Below are 8,031 nucleotides of genomic sequence, written 5' to 3'. Positions count from 1 at the left end.
AAATACACACACACACACACACACACACACACACACACACACACACACACACACACACACACACACACACACACACAGTGGGACAGATCATGATCGACTCTATTTCCTGCACAGATCTATTTTCTTCTATCTTTCCCCCTCGTACACCTTTGCCTCTGTCCCTACACCATCCCTCCTGCACCGTTCACCGTACAGGTGCGAGCAGGCAGAAGCTCCTACTACCGCTCCTCCAATTAGGAGCACCGAGCGTGACCACGTGAACAAATCCCGTTGTCTAAATTCCCGTTGAGCGGAGAGCAGCTCGGAAGAAGCGGTAGCGCTGATATCTACAGAGGAGAAGTAATAACAGCAGACTGAACGGCAGCGCTGTGCAGGTAAATTGCTTTTTTTTTTTTTTTTTTTACGCCCCCCCCCCCCCCTCCTTTTTTCACGCATCCTGCCACCTGCTTTAGACGGTATGCGGGTTGGATGCGGGTCTGTATCTATATGGGACAGGATGTGTTTGGTTGAATTTGTCTTCGCTTCGGGGTGATCCTCCGCTCTCCTGCGATCCGCGGACCGGACAAACAGCATCCTTGGCTGGTTGCTCTGCACCGTCTGCGCATTAAAACTCATCCAGCTCCTCCCTCCCTCCCCCGCTCCCCCCTTTCTCTCCTCTCTCTCAGGCACACGAGGCTATTGATAGTTGACAGAAGCCTTGTAATCCCTGACTAATCTGGTTGACCGACCACAGCCATTTGCGAAACAAGAATGTTGATTGAACTTTATTTTGCTTCGTGATTTGTTTTAATTGGTAACACCCGCATATTGACGCCGCGTAGGGGTGGAGAGTGTTGGAGAGATGCTTCTTTTAGTGCTGCATTCAGCCAGGCAGCCGAGGCAAGCATTTATTGTTGAATTATTTATAAGACTGTCTGGGAGAGAGTAATGCTTCTCTTGGATGGAGAGAGAGAGGGGGGCATTCATTCTCCGGTTTCTGATCGTGATTTGCTTCGGCCCTTTATGAAACGACCGTCCTATGTCTTTTTCTATATTTTCTTTTTCTTTAAATGACACTCAGGCCGTATACTTCTTGTATTGTTTAACCAGGGGGGGGATGATTGTTGAAGTCATTCACAACAGGAGGGTCAAACATTCACTCTAGATCATGATGAGTGGAGAGATGCCTCTGTGTTCTATCACAGCTAATGTCACTGTGGGCTGTGTAGGAACTTAAACATGGTCTTTTTTTCCACTTCCATGATGTTTTGAAGCTCATATGTTGGGTTAGATAAGATTTGCGTGGACTTTTTTCGTAAACAAACAGAAAAAACACACATAGAGACGCTTCAGTCCTAAAAATGAACGACTTGTTTTGTGTCGTTTTGGTTATATCAAATAAATATGACCAAATCACCTCCTTTGCAACAGGAGGGTTGATCATGATGAGTTATATCTAATGCCCCTATGCACTGTGTCAAAATTGAATAGTGATTTTTTTCTCACTTTCGTGACATTTCGAAGCCCATATTTTGGATTACATTAGATTTACTAGAACTTTTTTTTTAACCAAACATACACAATATAAGTCACTTAATAAGTGACTTACTTTGTGTTGTTTTGGTTATATCTACTTAATAAATAATTGCATTTAAGTGCTTAAGAGGTTGCAGTCAAGGATTAGGAAAAAGTTGAGCGAATAATTTTGTATTACCACATCCTTTCTTTAAATCATCCTTCCAGAAGAGCTACACATTTCCCTCTTCTTATAAATAAATTAATGAATAAAAGCTCAAAAAACCCACTTGCCCTGCTGTGTCGCTCCCCCCTTTTTAGCCCTAGTTTACTCCAAAGATTAAGAAAAAGTTGAAGGAATAATACATACTTAAGATACATACTTTCCTCTTCTTATAAATAAAGAAATTGATAAATAAACGCACAAAAAAAAAAAAAAACAAAAAAAAAAAACACTTGCCCTGCTGTGTCGCTCCCCCTTTTAAGCTCTAGTCTACTCCACCGGAATGAATCGAGCCCCGTCCACGCATGCGCACACGCTCCTCCATTCATCTCCGGAGGTCTCGCTCGCTCTCTCTCTCTCTCTCTCTCTCTCTCTCTCTCTCTCTCTCTCTCTCTCTCTCCTAGTTGTCTCGTGCGAAAGCGTAAACCAGCAGGCGGCTCCGGTCTCGCTCTCGCGGCCCCGGTTGTCAAGGCGCTGGTAGTCTGTGACTTCTCCTCGCTGCGGCCGGACGGTGACAGCTCTAATCGCCTCACTCATTTGTCGGATTTTTTTCTTAATTTTTTTGCGCCCGGTGGGAGTTTTATATTCTAGAAGCGGCGCGGGACTTTGTGGCTGACTCTCAACAACCGTAAGTGGCTTCATATTGACTCCACAGCTTTGTTTTTCCTGTTATTTACGTCCAAGCGTGTCCGTTTCACCGGTGGAAGTGTCACTAAAGGGACGTGAGTTTTATTCTACATTTCTCTCAGTGTTTTAGAGACACATACAGAGAGTTCACCAGAGAAAGGAAGTGGCTTTTTTGTAATTCGGTTATTTGTTTTCCGTTTCTTGCTTTCGTTGTTTTTTTCTTGGTAAATGAGGAACTTTACACGTGATGAAACGTTGGGTCGTTTTACCTTGTTAGTCTACAGCAGTTATTACGACATACGTTTTGTTTTTTTCCCCAGAAGCCTTAAGCGTGTATTTCTGTAATTTAGGAAAATTACTTGACAAATAAGAAAAAGAAACCAGAAGGAGCTTCACTTCAGTGTTTAACGGCAGCTCATCTCCACAGCAGGTGCCTCAGTGCCCACTTCCGCACTGTGCTACGACAAACCCATTAAACTATCACGGTTTGTTAAATTAAATAGTAAAAAAAAAAAAAAAAAAGTAATTTATTGGATTGATTAATTCAATACGTTTAGTTCATTACAGATCGTAGCCTTTTTATCCTTTTGCTGCTTTTGTATTTCAATGTGGCAGTGTTTTTAAGGAAGCAAAAGTAAGTGATCACATCTGTCTCATCATAAAATGAGGTGCGCGTCAGCTCAATGACACTCATGTAGAAATGCTGAACTGCTCTCTCTTCTTGCTGAACCAGCTTGATAACATACCTAAACCTTTTGTGGCACTTGTAAACGAACACCTTATTTCTAGGCTGTGCAGATCATACAGGACATACAAGGATCTGCACACCTGTCTTTGCAGTACCATGCATAAAAATGCAAAAAAAAAAAAAAAATAGCAGGATTGCAGATGTTTACATGGTAGGCTATGCCAGGTGTTTTTCTTCATTTCTGTTTTCCTTGATCGACTAATTGAGTTTATCTTAAATGTCTACCATGGTTCAATAGTTTCTGGTTTGTGGCTGAGCTGGTTTCTCTCGTTTATCACTTCTTTGTGCTTGGTGGTCTCAGGCTTGACTGACAGGCTTTGGGTTATTTTTGTTTGCTCCACCCTGCCCCACCCTGTTTCATGTGCAGGAGGTGCCCCTGCTCACACATTCTGCCACACCTGTTGTGTTTGGGTAGAAATGTTTTTGTGAGTAATTTGTTTCAACTCTCAACCCTTGCTTCACTTAACAAGAGTTGATTTATAGAGTGCAAACACAGACCTCTTGTTGTCATATAATGCACCTCTTGTGGTTTGTACAGAGGACCTTCTCTCCCAAATGCATATAAGCGGGAGGGGGAGACGGAGTGTATTCTTGCTTTTTTGTGCATGTGTATTTTGAGTCATGTTTTATGCAGCAACTTCAGGGGTGTGTGATGATACAAACATGCAACTTTTAATAAAAAATGGAAAAGAGAAGTGAGAGTAGGCTAGTTTGGGTATGTGTGGTTCTGCATGACTGTGAACGTACCTGTGCGTCAGAGTGTGTATGCTCCAGGCCACCATTTTCACAGACTCTTTCTCGTAAGCACTGACTTGGCAGTGAACTCTCTATCGGTACTGGAAAGATAAGAGGGATGAGAAGAAGGGAGACAGGGCCAGTGTTTTACAATCAGGATGCACACTGTGTTTGTCTCTCCCACGATTTCTGTCAACATTTTTTTTTTTCTGTCTGAATTTTTGTTTTTCTCTTTCCGTATAAATTCATCTTTTAGTTTTAATCAGCTTTTCCTTTCTTTACTGACTTTTGTTGTATCACATATTTTCTATTTATTTTGCATACATCATATTTTTCATGATTTCTCCATGTATCTCTTCTGTCTTTTATTATAATTTGAATTCCTTTTTTAATATCTCAGCAATTTGGGTTACGTATTTCTTTTTGGTTCAGCATTTCATTTTGCACTTTATTTCTTTATATTATTTACATTAGCCAAGGATATATCCAATTTTTACAGCTTTGAACAAACTATAGAAAATATTAAGTGTTGAAGAATTGCATCACTTAGTGTTCAATCCAAGATATAATTCATTCATATGTACAACAGTTTTTATACATTTTTATAAATTACACGATAACAGAAAACTCCAAGTTGTGTTAAACAGTCTCAGTTTTGTGTTGAGATTTAAGTGTATAAAAACACAAATGTTGTTAAGATTTGTACCACAGTTTCTAGTTTAATTAAATTTTTGTTAAAATAGATTATTTAGGTCCTGGTATTGAGGCCAAGATATCTGTAGCATACATTTTTGTATCATTAGAAGTCACAGAGAAGCATATATGTCCCTGTACTTTACTGACCTGTTTTAATGTGAATTAAGGCCATTCTCTATTAGGTTTTGATTTTCCTAGCAAGAGATTGAAGCAATCCAACCAATGGATTTAATTTCCATTAATGGACCTTACTTGGGGCCAGATAACCAGATTAAGGGCACATGGAGAACCGGCAACACATAGGTTCAGTAAGCATGCATGACAAAGACGCACAGGCACAATAAAGACAGAATTCAATGACAGCTGCAAACATAATGCGAGGAAAATCCATGTTTTGTCTATTTTGGCCTCTTGACAATGTTTTTCATACTTGATTTTGCCCATTTCCTGTCTACCTGCTGTCATGTCTAGCTTTTTTTTTTTTTTTTTTTTTTTTTTTTTTAATTGAATTGAATTAAATGTATTTTTTACAAACGAATCCTGACTGTGCTTCTCTGTTAGATGTGTGCATGGAAGCAGCATCGTACCGCCCCTGATTGGGCTCTGGTTTGCTCAATGTTATGCTCATGTTTTAAACAGTTTAGACACAGTAGTGTGAGCACAGACACGCTCACAGGGAGTCCTTCAACTGCTACTGTCCCTGCAGTCTGTGTGTATTCTGGTGCCCCGTGCCTATCAGCGAAACAGGAGTATGCCTACCAGTTTTCAGTTTCTAGCATACAGCAGCACATTTAAAGTCTCATCTGGCAAGGAAATGTAGCACTAATCCAATTGGCTGGAGCTTTAGTAAAAGCTTTTCTAATTGGCTGATATGGTAGCTGGCTGCCAAGGTTCCTGTAAGCACAACAGGGAGTTGGGGAGAGTCCCAGTGGTGCTGTGGTGCAGGAGAGAGTGAACAAAGGGGAGATGGTGAGCGCGAGCTACTGTTTTGAATATTTCTCCACATGGCAGTAATAAAGGAACCATCTGCACCTTCCTCACTCCCATCCATCCAGTTGACCATGTCTCATTTTTCAGCTATGATGTTTTGTTTGTTGCCCAAACATGCAAATACACACATGCAAACTCCCCCTGCATTCCATGTGCAGGAGCAAAAAAAGGGTTTCATTGCACAAACATGTTGGAGGAAACATCTTCCTAACCGGCAAAGGAACAAAGCCATCAGGGCAGGAATATTGACTCCCCCTTTCCTTCTCTATCTCTCCTTCCTCGTTGTTTCCCTCTGTATTTGTGTGACAAGAGGAAGAGCGGTTCCTGGCAGAGAAAAAATGCTGCTGCCAACAGCCGCTGCAGTCGTTCCTGTTTCCTTTCACCTCAGTGTGGAGTCCAGGAATAGCTCACAGTGACAGAGACGAGAGATGAGAGAGGAGAGAAAAGGGAGAGACGGAGAGACAGACAGAGGCGCACACAGTGAGACAGTAGGACAGACAGACAGACAGAAGCACACAGTGTAAGAGATTGCCATGTAAGGTTTTCCTACATCCACACAGCACTGAAGCCTGCACCGTGCAACACAAACAGTGAACCTCAAATGAACTGTTTGGGGTTGGTTTCTTAAATCACTGTTAACTTGAACTTTGGCTTGTGTGGCTGCTACACTGTGAGACAAAGGCAGCCTTCACCATAAGACGCATTAGGGAATTTACAGGATACATTGTGTGTGTTTTTTTAAAATGAGGAATGGTTCCTTTTGTGTGAATTGACCTTACTCTGAAATACAATAACATGTCATCACTTTGTGCACTCTACACAATGTTTTTCATCACTTAGCCTAATAGTTTTTATGACACTAAATGCAAAGCAGACTAGTTTTAATGCTAGTTTGCTTGAATTTGTGTTGGTACGGATCACTGAAAGTCATGTCAAGAGATAAAGTAGTTTGTATAATGCAAAAACGCCTGTCCTTAACTGTTTTGCTTGCTTATGTAAATGTTCAACATTTGGACTAAAGCCCCATTTTGCTTTACCAGAGAAGTCCTGAGAAAGTGAATATATTTGGTTCTTTAACGAGTCAGTGTCTTTGTTTGCATGTGTTAATTGTGATAATATGAATTATTGAACCTGTCCTCACATTTGGTTTTATATAAAATGTCAATGATAATATTCATCCAGAATTAATGGAATGAATTCTATTTGTTGACAGTTCTTTGTTTTTTCAAAGGTTGATTCAATATTTCTATAATCAGTCCAGCCAGTGGAAAAATGGCATGTTTTAGAATGTGTTAATTATCTTCAGCTCTGCCTTTGAAAATCAAATATTGACAATTTATTATTACAATTGAACATGCTCCAGGAAGTGGAATCCCTGTTTTACAAATTAAAATGAACCATAACTAACATTTTGTTGTTACAAACACCTGACATCGATGCAAGTACCTGATGACAATAATACATGTGTTTGCCCAGACTATGACATGCTGTGACCATGAATTTATCAGGGACGGGTTGGTGGGTTTGAGTGCAGTTGGCAGAACCGCCACAGATAGTCAGACATAAATTAGGAAGTAATTTTACATGTTAAGCTGCAGATCATAACTGCTCCAGTTCTCTACAGCAAATATCCACCCATCGTATATCCCAAGTTTACATCCTGTTTGTGAATGTGCTTGTCCCCTCCCTTAGTTTTGCTGTCAGTCATCAGTTCATGATTGGTGTGTATGTAATTCGATGTGTGGTGTGGATAGGTGCAGTCAGCAGTCAGTGACTGGTATATATTAAGATATGTTACCTGCAGTTCTATTTTTAACCTCTTTAGCTTAAAATAAAAACACAACTAAGCTGTTTCATTCCAAGATTAAACTGTTTTACAACCTCCAAGAAAGGAAAATAACCTTGTTGTTGGCATCTTTTGTGACTGTACTAAAAAAGAGACTACTTTATTTGGCTTTAGCATAAGAATCACATACATGCCCTAAACTAGCGACTGGAGATTGGGGTAAAGAGAGTGTCTTTAGTTTGACAGTGAAATATGGGAGGCCCATCTGCTGTGTCACTCCAACACTGGAGTGTCACCACTCTGCTTTGACATGTACACAGTCCTTCACACACCCACAGCGATATATGATCACATCACTGCCATCAACATATAACACATGTATTTGTTGATAAACCAATTTAGAGTTTTCAAATGCTGAGCCTTCTCTGTCTCTTGCCTGAGCATGTTGCACATACTAACAACCACAGCACTGCCATCACCAGCAGTATGCACACATAAATACTATAGCCATGCCTCTTTATGTTTGTGAAGACACACTTTAACACAATACATTCCCTAGCTGCTTACCTTAATTTTAATGCTACGTCAAACTCCAGCCTGAACTTAATTTTAAGAAAGCTGCAACACTGTTTCTCAAAAATCAATTTAAACTGTCCAAAATGTTCTCATAACAGGAAAAACGCACGCACGCACGCACGCACACACACACACAGAGTCGTGGCCCTCCCCTAT

General features: G+C 40.5%; 1 protein-coding gene across 3 annotated transcripts in view; it reads left to right on the top strand.

Annotated features, from left to right (window-relative positions):
- The first annotated feature begins 291 nt into the window (after positions 1-291).
- The window catches only part of strbp (spermatid perinuclear RNA binding protein), a 92,434-nt gene continuing 84,694 nt past the window's right edge, over positions 292-8,031 (top strand). For 2 of the 3 annotated variants that reach the window (XM_030149102.1, XM_030149105.1), the window contains exon 1: positions 2,138-2,345. The gene's annotated coding sequence lies outside the window, so the exon portion shown is untranslated. Of the gene's footprint in view, positions 375-2,137; positions 2,346-8,031 lie in introns of those variants that run through there. The other variant, XM_030149103.1, reaches the window with a different exon arrangement.

This window comes from Sphaeramia orbicularis, chromosome 12 (assembly GCF_902148855.1).
Source record: "Sphaeramia orbicularis chromosome 12, fSphaOr1.1, whole genome shotgun sequence".
Classification (NCBI taxonomy): domain Eukaryota; kingdom Metazoa; phylum Chordata; class Actinopteri; order Kurtiformes; family Apogonidae; genus Sphaeramia; species Sphaeramia orbicularis.
Note: the sequence above shows the minus strand (reverse complement) of the source record. Positions and strands in the feature narration are given on the sequence as shown.